Source organism: Bubalus bubalis, chromosome 3 (genome assembly GCF_019923935.1).
Source record: "Bubalus bubalis isolate 160015118507 breed Murrah chromosome 3, NDDB_SH_1, whole genome shotgun sequence".
In the NCBI taxonomy this organism is placed as follows: Eukaryota; Metazoa; Chordata; class Mammalia; order Artiodactyla; family Bovidae; genus Bubalus; species Bubalus bubalis.
Genome location: NC_059159.1, coordinates 62,369,914 through 62,387,334, shown reverse-complemented (window position 1 = coordinate 62,387,334; position 17,421 = coordinate 62,369,914). Strand labels below are relative to the sequence as shown.

General features: G+C 38.8%; 1 protein-coding gene across 1 annotated transcript in view; it reads right to left on the bottom strand.

The window, feature by feature from the left end:
• CA10 (carbonic anhydrase 10) overlaps positions 1-17,421 on the bottom strand; it is an 840,788-nt gene that overhangs the window by 28,015 nt on the left and 795,352 nt on the right. The window lies entirely within an intron of this gene.

Here is a 17,421-nt window from a genome sequence, read left to right as displayed (position 1 = left end):
TAAATTACCAGAAGCATACAACCTACCAATATTGCATCAAGAGAACATATAAACATGAACAAATGAGTACAAATAAAGTGATTGAAGTAGCAATCAAAACCCTCTCAGCTAAAAAAATCCCTGGCTTTGTGGGTGAGTTCCACCAATCTTTCAAATAGAATTCATATCAATCCTTCTTAAACTCTTAAAAAACACAGAAGAAGAAATAACATTTCCAAATTCATTTTATTAGGCCAGAATCATCCTGACACAAAGCCAGACAAAGACACTGCAAGAAAACAGAACTAAAAAGGCCAATATCCCTAATAGAACAATGCACTTCCCAGGTGGCACGCTAGTGGTAAAGAACCTGCCTGACAATACAGGAGACATACGGGATGAGATGAAGGTTAGATCCCTGGTTCTGGAAGATCCCCTGGAGGAGGGCATGGCAAACCACAGTGTAACAGAACTGAGGACCCTGGGATAAACCCTCACACTTATGGTCAACTGATCTTCAACAAGGGTGTCAAGAACACATAATGATACAGGATAGACTATTTAGTAAATTATTTTGGGAAAACTAGCTATTCCATGCAGAATAATGAAATTGGACTCTGCTTCATACCTATAGAAGTCAACTAAAAGTTTATTAAAGACTTATGCATTAGACCTGAAGCTGTAAAACTTGTAGATGAAAGAAAACATAGGAAAAGGTTTTTTGGCATTGGTCTTACCAATGTTTTTTTGATTATGACAGCAAGAAGCACAGACAATAAGCAAAAATAGAAAAGTGGAATTGTGTCAAACTAGAAAGCTTCTGCAAAGTAAAATGTGTGTGTGCTCAGTCACTCAGTCATGTCTGATTCCTTGTAACCCATGGACTGTAGCCCTGCCAGGTTCCTCTGCCCATGGAATTTTCCATTTCCTACCATTTGCATTTATTGCCATTTCCTACTCCAGAGGATTTTCCCGAGCCAGGGATCTAATCTGAATCATTTGCATCTCCTACATTACCAAGTGGATACTTTATCACAACAGCCACCTAAGAAGCTCAAAGGAAGCAAACAAAACAGTAAAATGGCAATCTACAGAAAAGGAGAAAATATGTTCAAACTAAGTATCTTTTAAGGATTAATATCCAAAATAAACAGGTAGCTCATACAACTCAACAGCAAAAACAAAAACAGAAACCTGATTTTAAAAATGGGCAAATAATTTCTCAATTTGAGAAATTGACATTTCTCAAAACAAAACACACAAATGTCCAATCCGTACATGAAAAAGTGCACAATATCACAAATCATTGAGGAAATTCAAATCAAACCCATGATGAGATATAACCTGACACTTGTTATCAGTCAGTTCAGTTCAGTTCAGTCGCTCAGTCGTGTCCGACTCTTTGTGACCCCATGAATCACAGCACGCCAGGCCTCCCTGTCCATCACCAACTCTCGGAGTGCACTCAGACTCACGTCCATTGAATCGGTGATGCCATTCAGCCATCTCATCCTCTGTCATCCACTTCTCCTCTTGCCCCCAATCCCTCCCAGCATCAGAGTCTTTTCCAATGAGTCAACTCTTTGCATGAGGTGGTCAAAGTACTGGAGTTTCAGCTTCAGCATCATTCCCTCCAAAGAACATCCAAAGCTGATCTCCTTTAGAATAGACTGGTTGGATCTCCTTGCAGTCCAAGGGACTCTCAAGAGTCTTCTCCAACACCACTGTTCAAAGGCATCAATTATTTGGTGCTCAGTTTTCTTCACAGTCCTACTCTCACACCCATATATGACCACTGGAAAAATCATAGCCTTGACTAGACGGACCATTGTTGGCAAAGTAATGTCTCTGCTTTTAAATATGCTAAGTTGGTCATAACTTTTCTTCCAAGAAGTAAGCGTCTTTTAATTTCATGGCTGCAATCACCATCTGCAGTGATTTTGGAGCCCAAAAATATAAAGTCTGACAATATTTCCACTGTTTCCCATCTATTTCCCATGAAGTGATGGGACCAGATGCCATGATCTTCGTTTTCTGAATGTTGAGTTTAAGCCAATTTTTTCACTCTCCTCTTTCACATTCATCAAGAGGCTTTTTAGTTCCTCTTCACTTTCTGCCATAAGGGTGGTGTCATCTGCATATCTGAGGTTATTGATATTTCTCCTGGCAATCTTGATTCCAGTTTGTGACTCTTCCAGTCCAGCATTTCTCATGATGTACTCTGCATATAAGTTAAATGAGCAGCATGACAATTATAGCCTTGATGTACTCCTTTTCCTATTTGGAACCAATCTGTTGTACCGTGTCCAGTTTTTATTGTTGCTTCTTGACCTGCATATAGGTTTCTCAAGAGGAAGGTCAGGTGGTCATATAATGGCTATTAAAAAAAAAAAAAGACAAGGGATAACAAATGTTGATGATGATGTGGAGGAAAGGGGACACCTGCATACTGTTGGTAGAAGTGTAAACTGGTGCTGCCACGATGGAAAACAGTGTAGAAGTTTCTCAGAAAATGAAAAAGAGAACTACTACATGATCCAGCAACACCACTGTGCATATATGTCTTAAAGAAATGAAATCTGACTCTTAAAGAGGTATCTGCATTCCCATGTTCATTGTATCATTATTCACAATAGCTAAAATATGTAAGCAACATGAGTGTCCACAGATGGATGAATGGATAAGGAAAATGTGATACATGCCCCTCCCTTCCTACACACCGGAAGATTATTCAATAATAATAGTGACTGAAATCTTATTATTTGTGACAACACCTATCAACTAGATGAGCCAAAAGTGCATTATGCTATGTGAAATATGCCAGAAACAGAAAGGCACATACTTAATAAGCTCACTCATATGTAGAAAATAAAGTAGTCAAACTCATAAAAAGAGAGTTTAGAATAAATGATCCAAAATCTTGAAAACAAAATGGAGTTACAGCTAAAGATCCTGGAGACAAGAATTGAGAAGATGCAAGAAATGTTTAAGAAGGACCTAGAAGAAATAAAAAAAGAGTCAATCAATAATGAATAATGCAATAAATGAGGTCAAAAACACTCTGGAGGGAACCAACAGTCAAATAACAGAGGCAGAAGATAGGATAAGTGAGGTAGAAGTTAGAATGGTAGAAATAAATGAAGCAGAGAGGAAAAAGAAAAAAAAAAAGAATTAAAAGAAATGAGGACAACTTCAGAGACCTCTGGGATAATGTTCAACACCCCAACATTTGAATCATAGGAGTCCCAGAAGAAGACAAAAAGAAAGGCCATGAAAAAATACTTGATGAGATAATAGTTGAAAACTTCCTTAAAATGGGGAAGGAAATAGTCACCCAACTCCAAGAAATCCAGAGAATCCCAAACAGGATAAACTCAATTCAAAACATACCAAGACACATATTAACCAAATTAAGAAAGATCAAACACAAAGAAAAAATTTAAAAACAGCAAGGGAAAAACAACAAATAACACACAAGGGGATTCTCATAAGGATAACAGCTGAACTTTCAATAGAAACTCTTCAGTCCAGAAGGAAATAGCAAGACATACTTAGTGATGAAAGAGAAAAACCTACAGCCAAGATTACTATACCCAGCAAGGATCTCATTCAAATATGAAGGAGAAATCAAAAGTTTACAAACAAGCAAAAGCTGAGAGAATTCAGCATCACCAAATCAGTTTTTCAACAAATGCTAAAGGATATTCTCTAGACAGAAAACACAGAAAAAACAACAAAGTAAATGGCAACAGGATCATACTTATCAATAATTACCTTAAACGTCAATGGGTTGAATGCCTCAACCAAAAGACAAAAGGTTCCTGAAAGGATACAACAACAGGACCCTTGTATATGCTATCTACAAGAGAACACTTCAAAACAATGGACACAAACAGAATGAAAGTGAAGGGCTGGAAAAAGATATTTCACAAAAATGGAGACCAAAAGAAAGCAGGAGTAGCAATACTGATATCACATAAAAAGAGACAAAGAAGGACACTACATAATGATCAAAGGATCAATACAAGAAGAAGATATAACAATTACAGATATATATGCACCAAACATAGGAGCCCCATAATATGTAAGGCAAATGCCAACAAGTATGAAAGGGGAAATTAACAATAACACAATAATAGTTGGAGACCTGCATACCCCACTCACACCTATGGATAGATCAACTAAACAGAAAATTAACAAGGAAACACAAACTTTAAATGATACAATGGACCAGTTAGACCTAATTGATATATATAGGACATTCCACCTCAAAATAATGAATTTCACCTTTTTCTCAAGTGCACACGGAATTTCTCCAAGATAGATCACATCCTGGGCCATAAATCTAGCCTTGGAAATCTTTTCTGACCACAATGCAGCAAAATTAGATGTCAATTACAGGAGAAAAACTGTTAAAAAGTCCAACATATGGAAGCTAAAAACCATGCTTCGGAATCACCAACAAATTACAGAAGAAATCAAAAAAGAAATCAAAATATGCATAAAAACAAATGAAAATGAAAACACAACAACCCAAAAGCTATGGGACACTGTAAAAGCAGTGCTAAGGGGAAGATTCATAGCAATACAGGTTTACTTCAAGGAACAAGAAAAAAGTCAAATAAATAACTTAATTCTACACCTAAAGCAATTAGAAAAAGAAGAAAAGAAGCACCCCAGGGTTAGTAGAAGGAAAGAAACCTTAAAAATCAGGGCAGAAATAAATGAAAAACAAAGAGACCATAGCAAAAAAAAAGCAGCAAAGCTAGAAGCTGGTTCTTTGAGAAGATAAATAAAATTGACAAACCATTAGCCAGACTCATCAAGAAACAAAGGTAGACTAATCAAAGCAACAACATTAGAAATGAAAATGGAGAAATCAAACAGACAACACAGAAATAAAAAGGATCATAGGAGACTACTATGAGCAACTATCAGCCAATAAAATGGACAACTTGGAAGAAATGGACAAATGCTTAAAAAAGTATGACTTTCCAAAACTGAACCAGGAGGAAATAGAAAATCTTACCAGACCCATCACAAGCATGGAAATTTAAACTGTAATCAGAAATCTTCCAGCAAACAAAACCCAAAGGCAATGGCACCCCACTCCATTACTCTTGCCTGGAAAATCCCATGGAAGGAGGAGCCTGGAAGGCTGCAGTTCATGGAGTTGCTGAGGGTCGGACACAACAGCGACTTCACTTTCACTTTTCACTTTCATGCATTGGAGAAGGAAATGGCAACCCACTCCACTGTTCTTGCCTGGAGAATCCCAGGGACGGGGCAGCCTGGTGGGCTACCATCTATGGGGGTCGCACAGAGTCGGACACGACTGAAGCGACTTAGCAGCAGCAGATGGCTTCACAGCTGAATTCTACCAAAAATTTAGAAAAGAGCTAACATCTATCCTATTCAAACTCTTCCAGAAAATTGCAGAGGAAGGTAAACTTCCAAATTCATTCTATAAGGCCACTATCACCTTAATTCCAAAACCAGACAAAGATGCCACAAAAAAAGAAAACTACAGGCCAATATCACTGATGAACATAGATGCAAAAATCCTTAAAAAAAATTCTAGCAAACAGAATCCAACAACATATTAAAAAGATCATACATCATGACCAAGTGGGCTTTATACCAGGGATGCAAGGATTCTTCAATATCTGCAAATCAATCAATGTAATACATCACATTAACAAATTGAAAGATAAAACCTTATGATTATCTCAATAGATGCAGAGAAAGCCTTTGACAAAATTCAACATCCATTTATGATAAAATCCTCCAGAAAGTTAGAATAGAAGGAACATACCTCAACATAGTAAAAGCTATATATGGCAAACCCACAGCAAGCATTATCCTCATTGGTGAAAAATTGAAAGAATTTCCCCTAAAGTCAGGAACAAGACAAGGGTGCCTACTCTCACCACTACTATTCAACATAGTTTTGGAAGTTTTAGCCACAGCAATCAGAGGAGAAAAAGAAATAAAGGGAATCCAGATTGGAAAAGGATAAACAAAACGCTCACTGTTTGCAGATGACATGATCCTCTACATAGAAAACCCTAAAGAATCCACCAGAAAATTACTAGAGCTAATCAATGAATACAGTAAAGTTTCAGGATATAAAATTAACACACAGAAATTCCTTGCATTCCTACACAGTAACAATGAGAAAACAGAAAGAGAAATTAAGAAAACAATTCCATTCACCATTGCAATGCAAAGAATAAAATACTTAGGAATATATCTACCTAAAAAAACAAAAGACCTATATATAAAAAAACTATAAAACACTGATGAAAGAAATAAAAAGGACACAAATAGATGGAGAAATATACCATGTTCATGGATTGGAAGAATCAACATAGTGAAAATGAGTATACTACCCAAAGCAAAGTATAGATTCAATGCAATCAATCCCTATCAAGCTACCAATGGTATTTTTCAGATAACTGGAACAAATAATTTCACAATTTGTATGGAAATACAAAAAAAAAAAAAAAAACTCGAATATCCAAAGCAATCTTGAGAAAGAAGATTGGAACTGGAGGAATCAACCTGCCTGACTTCAGGCTCTACTACAAAGCCACAGTCATTAAGACAGTATGGTACCGGCACAAAGACAGAAATATAGATCAATGGAACAAAATAGAAAGCCCAGAGATAAATCCACGCACCTATGGACATCTTATCTTTGAAAAAGGAGGCAAGAATATATAATGGAGAAAAGACAATCTTGTTAAAGAGATTTCTTTAACAAGTGGTGCTGAGAAAACTGGTCAACCACTTGTAAAGGAATGAAACTAGAACACTTTCTAACACCATACACAAAAAAACACTCAAAATGGATTAAATATCTAAACATAAGATGAGAAACTATAAAACTCCTAGAGGAAAACATAGGCAAAACACTCTCCAACATAAATCACATCAGGATCCTCTATGACCCACCTCCCAGAGTAATGGAAATAAAAGCAAAAATAAACAAATGGGACCTAATTAAACTTAAAAACTTTTTCACAACGAAGGAAACTTTAAGCAAGGTTAAAAGACAGCCTTCAGAATGGGAGAAAAGTATAGCAAAGGAAGTAACTGACAAAGAATTAATCTCAAAAATATACAAGCAACTCTTGCAGCTCAATTCCAGAAAAATAAGCCACCCGATCAAAAAATGGGCAAGGCACTAAACAGACATTTCCCCAAGAAGACATACAGATAGCTAACAAACACATGAAAAGATGTTCAACGTCCCTCATTATCAGAGAAATGAAAATCAAAACCACAATGAGGTACCATCTAACACCGGTCAGAAAGGCTACTATCCAAAAGTCTACAAACAATAAATGTTAGAGAGGTTGTGGAGAAAAGGGAACCCTCTTACACTGTTGATGGGAATGCAAACTAGTACAACCACTATGGAAAACAGTGTGGATATTCCTTAAAAAACTGGAAATAGAACTGCCATATGACCCAGCAATCCCAATGCTGGGCATACACACTGAGGAAACCTGAATTGAAAGAGACAGATGTACCCCAGTGTTCATTGCAGCACTGTTTATAATAGCCAGGACATGGAAGCAACCTAGATGTCCATCTGCAGACGAATGGATAAGAAAGCTGTGGTAGGTGTACACAATGAAATATTATTCAGCCATTAAAAATAATACATTTGAATCAGTTTTAATGAGGTGGATGAAACTGGAGCCTATTATTCAGAGTGAAGTAAGTCAGAAAGAAAAACACCAATACAGTATACTAACGCATATATATGGAATTTAGAAAGATGGTAACAATGACCCTATATGTAAGACAGCAAAAGACACACTGATGTATACAACTGTCTTTTGGACTCTGTGGGAGGTGGGGAGTGTGGATGACTTGAGAGAAGAGCATTGAAACATGTATATTATCATATGTGAAACAGATCACCAGTCCAGGTTCGATGCATGAGACAGGGTACTCAGGGCTGGTGCATTGGGATGACCGAGAGGAATGGAATGGGTGGGTTGTGGATAGGGGGTTCAGGATGGGTAACACAGGTACACCCATGGCTGATTCATGTCAATGTATGGCAGAAACCACTACAATATTGTAAAATAATTAGCCTCTAATTAAAATAAATAAATTTAAAAAATGGTGGTTGTCAGGGGTTGAGTGGAGAGGGAAATGAGATTATTGTACCCTTGTACAAAGTTTCAGTCATGAAAGTGAATAACTTCTGGAGCTCTGAAGCACCAGAATGGTGGTGATAACTAACAATATTATATTGTACACTTGGAATTTTCTGAAAGTATAGATTCTAAGTTAAATCTTATCACACATACTCACACACTGGTAACTATGTTGGGGTGATGGATAGGTTATTTAGTTTGATTCTGGTGGTCTTTCACAATGTATACATGTATCAAAATATCAAAGTGTACACCTTAAATGTGTACAATTTTTATACATCAAAAATATATCAATAAAAATAAAAAGTGAAAGAAAAACAGTGGAAATGGAAAAAACTGGAATAATACTCGGCCATAAAAAGGAACACATTTGAGTCTGTTCTAAGCAGGTGGATGAACTTAGAGCCTATTATACAGAGTGAAGTAAGTCAGAAAGAGAAAGATAAATATTGTATTCTAACACATATATACAGAATATAGAAAATGTTACTGAATAATTTATTTAAATGGAAGCAATAGAGAAAGCAGACATAGAGAATAGACTTGTGGACATGGAGAGAGGGGAGGAGAGGGTGAGATGTATTTTAAAAACTAAAAAAAGAAAAAGGACCTCTGAAAGCAGGTAAAGAGTTAGTCCAGATTAAAGTCCTTTTTGAAAAGTTGGTGTAGAATGGTCTTGGGAGGGGCTTTTTAGGATGATGTCTCATTGGCACCCCACTCCAGTACTCTTGCCTGGAAAATCCCATGGATGGAGGAGCCTGGTGGGCTGCAGTCCATGGGGTAGCGAAGAGTCAGACATGACTGAGCGACTTCACTTTCACTTTTCACTTTTCACTTTCATGCACTGGAGAAGGAAATGGCAACCCACTCCAGTGTTCTTGCCTGGAGAACCCCAGGGACAGGGGAGCCTGGTGGGCTGCCGTCTATGGGGTCGCACAGAGTCGGATACGACTGAAGCAACTTAGCAACAGTAGCAGCCGCATTGTCAGAGTATTAATGGACTTAATGATAATTCTAGTATTGAATTAAAATCCTATGATGATGTCAGGTGTTGTTATGGCTTGGAGGAGCTCTTGTAATGGATCAGGGACTAGGATTTACTCTGTGATGTGCAGGGGTTTGCTGGGTCATTGTCTGTGGTCATGTAAGTAGAGACTTACAGGAATTCCCCTACATATGAACCTTGAAGTAGTTAAGTTTCAAAGGTGCGAATATGCGTTCCTTGTCCAATCATATAAGTTAGTTCATGTCTTACGTACATTGTCATATACATGCATCCTATTTGTGTATTTCACTGTACAGTACTGTATAGTGTTCAGTAGTACAGTATCTTTATTTCAAGTTCAAGATGTCCCAGAACAAGAGGGTAGATAGAATTGAATCCAGCAAGGAACCAGAACCTGTGCTATCATCATCAGATGTGAGTGAAATCACAGCTTGCCATCCACCTCCTATTGCTGATGATCCTTCAGTTCTACCATTTCCCACCTCCTCTCCCTCCTCTAGTCAGTCTGTAACTCTTCTTGCCTGTTCACTCAATGCCAGCCCCTGTATGCAAGCAGTTGCACTGTACTGAAAGATTAAAAATGTTTTCTTTATTTTTTGTTTGTTTTTATATATTATTTGTATAAAACGTTCTATAATCTATCATAGAACCAATTGAGTAAAAAGAAAAGAAAATAAACAATGGACAACGGAAATGGAATCATTTGTAAATAATTATGAACTTGATTTTTAAAACTTTTTTTAAAAATTTAAAATGTTGGTAGATATCTTGCTAAGTCCATGTAAATGAATCTACCTAAATCTTTCTAATAGTTGTAGAATTCTCCATCATATAAATGCGTTGCAACACGTTTACCATCCTCTCAATAGTTTTCAGGTCATTTCCATTTTTTGTCTCTTGTAAATAATGTCACAACAAGATTAGCATACATCCTTCTATAGTGATATTAGCATTTTCCACAGGTTGATGTGAGTATGTAACCAGTTCAGTTCAGTCGCTCAGGCATGTTTGACTTTCTGCGACCCCATGGGCTGAAGCAAGCCAAGCTTCCCTGTCCATCACCAACTTCTGGAGTTTGCTCAGACTCATGTCCATCAGGGCAGTGATGCCATAGAACCATCTCATCCTCTGTCATCCCGTTCTCCTCCTGCCTTCGATCTTTCCCAGCATCAAGGTATTTTTCCAATGAATCAGTTCTTTGCATCAGGTGGCCAGAGTATTGAAACTTCAGCTTCATCATCAGTCCTTCCAATGAATATTCAGTATTGACCAGTTTGATCTCCTTGCAGTCCAAGGGACTCTCAAGAGTCTTCTCCAGCACCACAGTTCAAAAGCATCAGTACTTCAGTGTTCAGCTTTCTTTATGGTCAACTCTTACATCCATACATGACTACTGGAAAAAACAGAGCTTTGACTAGGTGGACCTCTGTCAGCAAAGTAATGTCTCTGCTTTTTAATATGCTGTCTATGTTTGTCATAGCTTTTCTTCCAAGGAGAAAGTGTCTTAATTTTTGGGCTTCAGTCACAATCTGCAATGATTTTAGAGCACCCAAAATAAAATCTCTCAATTTTTTCTACTGTTTCCACCTTCTATTCGCCATAAAGTGATGGAACCAGATGCCATGATCTTAGTTTTTTGAATGTTGAGGGTTTTTTGTGTTTTTTTTTTTTCCACTCTCCTTTTTCACTTTCATCAAGATGCTCTTTAGTTTTTCTTCACTTTCTGCCATAAGGGTGGTGTCATCTGCATATCTGAGGTTATTGCTATTTCTCCGGACAATCTTGATTCCAGCTTGTGCTTCTCACAAGCCCAGCATTTCTAATGATGTACTCTGCATCTAAGTTAAATAAGCAGGGTGACAGTATACAGCCTTGATGTATTCCTTTCTCAATTTGGAGCCAGTTTGTTTTTCCATGTCTGGTTCTAGCTGTTGCTTCTTGACCTGCATACAGATATCTCCAGAGGCAGGTAAGGTGGTGTGGTATTCCCATCTCTTGAAGAATTTTCCACAGTTTGTTGTGATCCACACAGTGAAAGCTTTGGCATAGTCAATAAAGCAGAAGTAGATGTTTTTCTGGAACTGTCTTGCTTTTTCAGTGATCCAATGTCAAGAATACTGAAGTGGTTTGCCATTCCTTTCTCCAGTGGACGATGTTTATTCAGAACTCTACACCATCTTGGGTGGCCCTACAGGGGGGGCACTTATTGTTTCATTGAGTAAGACAAGGTGGTGGTCCATGTGATCAGTTTAGTTTTCTGTGATTGTGGTTTTCATTCTCTCTGCCCTCTGATGAATAAGGATAAGATGCTTATGGAATCTTCCTGATTGGAGAGACTGACTGTGGGGAAAGCTGGGTCTTTTTCTGATGGGCTGGACCATGCCCAGTGAATCTTTAATCCAAATTTCTTTTGATGGGTGCGGCTGTGTTCCCTCCCTGTTGTTTAGCGTGAGGCCAAACTGTCCACCCAAAACTCCACTGGAGACTCCTGAACACTCACAGGCAAGTCTGACTTAGTCTCTTATGGGGACACTGCTGTCTTCTTCTGGTTCCTGGTGCACACAAAGTTTCGTTTATGCCATCCAAGAGTCTGTTCCCCCATTCCTGTGGAAGTTCTGCAATTAAATCCCACTGGCCTCCAAAGTCCAATTTGCTGCATGTTCTCAGTCCTTTTTCCAGATTCCCAGATTGGGAAATCTACTGTGGGTCTTAGAACTTTCTTAACAGGGTGAGAATTTCTTTGCTATAATTGTTCTGCATTTTTTGGTTCATCTGCTCGGTGACTATATGGTGGGGTTAATGGTGACCTTCTCCAAGAGGGCTTATGCCACATGCTGCACGACTCAGGTCTGCTGCAACCAGAATCCCTGTCTCTGTGACAGGCCACTGTTGACCCGTACCTCCACAGGAGACACTCAAACATTCAAAGGCAGGTCTGGCTAAGTCTCTGTGAGGCCCCTGGGACCTGGTGCCCACAAGGTTTTGTTTGAGCCCTCCAAACTTCTCTGGCAGGTATGGGGTTTGATTTTAAATGCGAGTTCTCCCCTCCTACCCTCTTGTTGGAGTTCCTCCTTTTCCCTTAGATGTGGGGTATCTTTTTTTTGTGGGATCCAACATTCTCCTGTCAATGATTGTTCACCAGCAAGTTGAAGTTTTGGGATTCTTTTAGAAGAAGACAAGCACACGTCCTTCTACTTCCCCATCTTTTTTAAAATTTAAATTTATTTATTTTAATTGGAGGCTAATTACTTTACAATATTGTATTGGTTTTGCCATACATCAACATGAATCCACCACGGGTGTACACGTGTTCCCAATCCTGAACCCCCCTCCCACCTCCCTCCCCATAGAATCCCTCTGGGTCCCCATCTTGTCTTAAGTGATAAGACACTTATTGGACTACTCTAATATGTAGCACTACTTATTGGAGTATCTAATAAAATGGTGCATATAAAAGTGATTTATGACTCTGAAAGTATAAAAAGTATTCATTATTCCCAATATCATATAGTGAATTTTAAAAGGAGGCATTTTTTTTAGAAATTGTGAAAGTTAATGACCAGAAAAGGGTATTTTTCCTTGCTCTTTGCAAAAACATTTCCAAACCAGTGAACTGCAACCTTCACTTTGCATCCAGTTTACCTGGGTGCTTTTAAAATCCACCTATGCCAAATTCTGATTCATTTATGGTGGGAACAAGGCACTGGTACTTTTTAAAATTCTGTAATTAGAGGGTAGCTGGAGTGGAAGACCAATGCAACACAGCCAATAAACATCAATATCCATATCCCATCAGTGTGTACTCAGAAGGATGGTACTTTTATTCTAAAAATATCTTGATCATTTTGAGTCCATAGAGCTTCTCTTAGTGGGAGCACATATTATTGCTGCTCTTGAAATATCCTATTTGTTTATCACTTCTTTACTTCTTGTGAGTTTTGCCAATGATGGCAAATGGTTATACAGCAGTTATTCTGTTATCAAAAAGTCAACCTCAGGCAGGAGGTGGTGAATCTGTCATGCCTGTACAGAACTCAGGCCAGGCAAACTTACACGCCTGTGCTCATCAGTCTCCCCCCACCTTTTCCTTCCCACCACACAGTCAAGATTTTACATAGATGGAGAAACAGGAGCTATGGAGAGGCCTGTTACACTTCCTCTTAATGTTTAGTAAGCTTCTTAATGAGAATCAAAGCACATTCTGCCATCTATTAAGACCTTCAGATCATGTGACCTAGAAAACATTCCTTGAAATTTCAGCATGTGCTGAAGAATAGCGAGGAGAGATAAGAAAGCCCTCCTCAGCTATCAATGCAAAGAAATAGACGAAAACAACAGAATGGGAAAGACTAGAGATCTCCTCAAGAAAATTAGAGAAACAAAGGGAATATTTCATGCAAAGATGGGCACAATAAAGTACAGAAGTGATAGGGACCTAACAGAAGCAGAGGCTATTTAGAACAGCTGACAAGAATACACAGAAGAACTGTACAAAAAAGATCTTCATGACCAAGATAATCACAATGGTGTGATCACTCACCTAGAGCCAGACATCCTGGAATGTGAAGTCAAGTGGGCCATAGAAAGCATCACTACGAACAAAGCCAGTGGAGGTGATGGAATTCCAGTTGAGCTCTTTCAAATCCTGAAAGATGATGCTGTGAAAGTGCTGCACTCAATATGGCAGCAAATTTGGAAAACTCACCAGTGGCCACAGGACTGAAAAAGGTCAGTTTTCATTCCAATCCCAAAGAATGCTCAAACTACTGCAGAATTGCACTCATCTCACACACTAGTAAAGTAATGCTCAAAATTCTCCAATCCAGGCTTCAGCAATACATGAACCGCAAACTTCCAGATGTTCAAGCTGGTTTTAGAAAAGGCAGAGGAACTAGAGATCAAATTGCCAACTGCTGGATCATCAAAAAAGCAATAGAGTTCCAGAAAAACATCTATTTCTGCTTTATTGACTATGCCAAAGCCTTTGACTGTGTGAACCAAAATAAACTGTGGAAAATTCTTAAGGAGATGGGAATACCTGATCACCTGACCTGCCTCTTGAGAAACCTATATTCAGGTCAGGAAGCAGCAGTTAGAACTGGACATGGAACAACAGACTGGTTCCAAATAGGAAAAGGAGTATGTCAAGGCTGTATATCGTCACTCTGCTTATTTAACTTATATGCAGAGTACATCATGAGAAACGCTGGGTGGAAGAAGCACAAGCTGGAATCAAGATTGCTGGGAGAAATACCAATAACTTCAGATATTCAGATGACACCACCCTTATGCCAGAAAGTGAAGAGAAACTAAAGAGCCTCTTGATGAAAGTGAAAGAGGAGAATGAAAAAGTTGGCTTAAAGCTCAACATTCAGAAAACGAAGATCATGGCATCTGGTCCCATCACTTCATGGGAAATAGATGGGGAAACAATGGAAACAGTATCAGACTTTATTTTGGGGGGCTCCAAAATCACTGCAGATGGTGATTGCAGCTATGAAATTAAAAGGCACTTACTCCTTGGAAGGAAAATTATGACCAACCTAGATAGCATATTTAAAAGCAGAGTCATTACATTGCCAACAAAGGTCCTTCTAGTAAAAGGTATGGTTTTTCCCGTGGTCATGTATGGATGTGAGATTTGGTCTGTGAAGAAAGCTGAGCGCTGAAGAATTGCTGCTTTTGAACTGTGGTGTTGAAGAAGACTCTTGAGAGTCCCTTGGACTGCAAGGAGATCCAACCAGTCCATCCTAAACGAGATCAGTCCTGGGTGTTCACTGAAAGGACTGATGCTGAAGCTGAAACTCCAATACTTTGGCCACCTCATGAGAAGAGTTGACTCATTGTAAAAGACCCTGATGCTGGGAAGGATTGGGGCAGGAGGAGAAGGGGACGACAGAGGATGAGATGGCTGGATGACATCACTGACTCAACGGACATGAGTTTGGGTAAACTCCAGGAGTTGGTGATGGACAGGGAGACCTGCCACGCTGTGATTCATGGGGTCTCAAAGAGTCGGACATGACTAAGTGACTGAACTCAACTGAACTGAAGACCTTCCCACCATGTGACCTAGAAAACATTCTTTGAAATTTCAACATGTTCTGAGAACTAGGCTTTGGAGAACAGTAAAATAGATGGCAATCTAGTGGAGTGATTATTCTCTCCAATGCATAAGAGTAAAAAAGGCAGGAAGATGTCTCTTGGGTACCCCATATAGTGGGGTTCCATGGTGCCAGGGACTGTGAGAAAGGGACTGGCAATTTAGAAGTGAGGCTCTGCTCTCTCTAAACTCAAGTTAACACATTTAGAATTTTGATCCTAAGTCTTGCTTCCTCTGTGTTTCAAGGTAAGTTGGCTAAGATTGAGATCAGATTGAACCATATGAAATTGACCTTTTAATTTACAAAAATGGTGATTTTATAGAGTTAGCATCAACTTAAAATAAATCTATTTTGAATATATTTCCTCCTACTCCTCTCACAAATTAGATATTTTAAAAAGATGACATAGTACTTTGCTCCTCACTGTGCAGTGCAGGGACCAGCCACAGATCTGGAAACTGGTTAGAAAAATGCACAATCTTATTCCCTACTCTATACCTCTTGAATCATAATCTGTATTTTCACGAATTCCCAGTGATTTGAATGTGCATTATTAGTACTTAAGAAGGACTGGTTTAACAGATACTGTTGACTACTAAGCAGGGCCCTATTTTGTCTGGCTGTTCACCCATCTCTGATTCATTTTGAATGAGTTTAAGGGTGTTTGTGTTATGCATGTTGGAAGGCAGTGAGAAATGGAGTATTTCCTGCCATATCGGTGTTGACATAAAAAGTAGTCACAGCATAAATGTTGAAAGTTACGTTGTACATGGTGGGAACTTTTATGACTTCATGCTTAGGAGGCAGCATCTCAAGTAATCCTGAGAGAACTGCACTGAGGCGGCGAGGGGAGAAGTCAGGTTATAAAGAAGTCTTACAAGAAAGGTCAGGTAACCTGAACATCTAAATATTATTATTAACTAAAGAAAACCAGATATCTAAAATTAAGGAATTTAGCACTTTTCTATGTATGGGAAGATTCAAGAGGCTGGGCTCACTGAAATCATTCCTCTCCTATGTATCTCAGCTATCTTGGGCTGGTGTCCTGTATTTTTCAAATCCTGAGTTCCCTTTGGGCTCACTGTAGAGCGTGTCTGCAGTCCTGGTGGCTGTCAGGTCACAGACATTCTTCTTTCCTGAGTGCCTTTAGGGCTTACCTTGGAGGGCTGGAATCACTGATGACTCTGGTATCATTGTTTATTGATGAGAAATGGAATACTTTCTGCTACATCAGTAAGCAAGAATGTCACAATCAACAGTGATTCCAACTCTCAAATGCCTAAAGGCATTTAGGAAGGAAAAGAATAACTATGATCTAACGGCCATCAGACTGCAGCCATTACCTAAGTTGAGCTCCGAGGAGCTCAGGATGTGAAAAATACAGGATACTGGCCCCAGATAGTTGAGATGCATATGAAAGGAATGCTTTCATTTAACCCAGACTCTTTCAGCTTCACATTTATAGAAAAGCACTATATTCCTTAACTTTATATATCTGGTTTTCTTTAATTAGCAATAATCTTTTGATGTTCAGATTACCTTCCCTCTGTTGTAAGACTTCTATATAATCTAACTCCTCTGTCTACTTCTTCAGAGCAGTTATTTCAGGGTTACTTCAGATGCTGTTTCCTGGGCTTGAAGTCCTAAAGATTCTCACCAAATAAAAGATAACTACCAACTTTAGGTTAGTATTTTTATATCGACAGTTATGGTGATCATGAGCAAGCCAGAGAAGATTCCTCTCCTCCACCTGAACTCTTTGAGGATCTGGACCCTTGGTACCAGCAGGGTTACGTGTGTCTATCCATCTCCTTGGATGTTAGACAAATTTGAGTAAGTCTCTCCTGTTTCTAGGATATCCTGTTATTGGATGATGAACTGAAGTTTTACTCAGTGGGAGAAGAGGTTATCCTTGAAATTTTGTTTCAAGAAGAGGTACCTGGGTTGCTCAGTTTAAACACTGAGTGGGTTATCTTCAGTTGAAGGACTGGGAAGATTTTGCTCAGTTTAGGCACTGAGAAGGTTATCCTGGGTGTAAATGCACTGGGGAGACTCAGTTTGGATACTGAGTAGTTGTTCTCCGTTTAAAAACTGGAAAGACTTGCTCAATTACATACTGCATAAAATGGAACTGAATGGTTAGGGGGAAGACTGG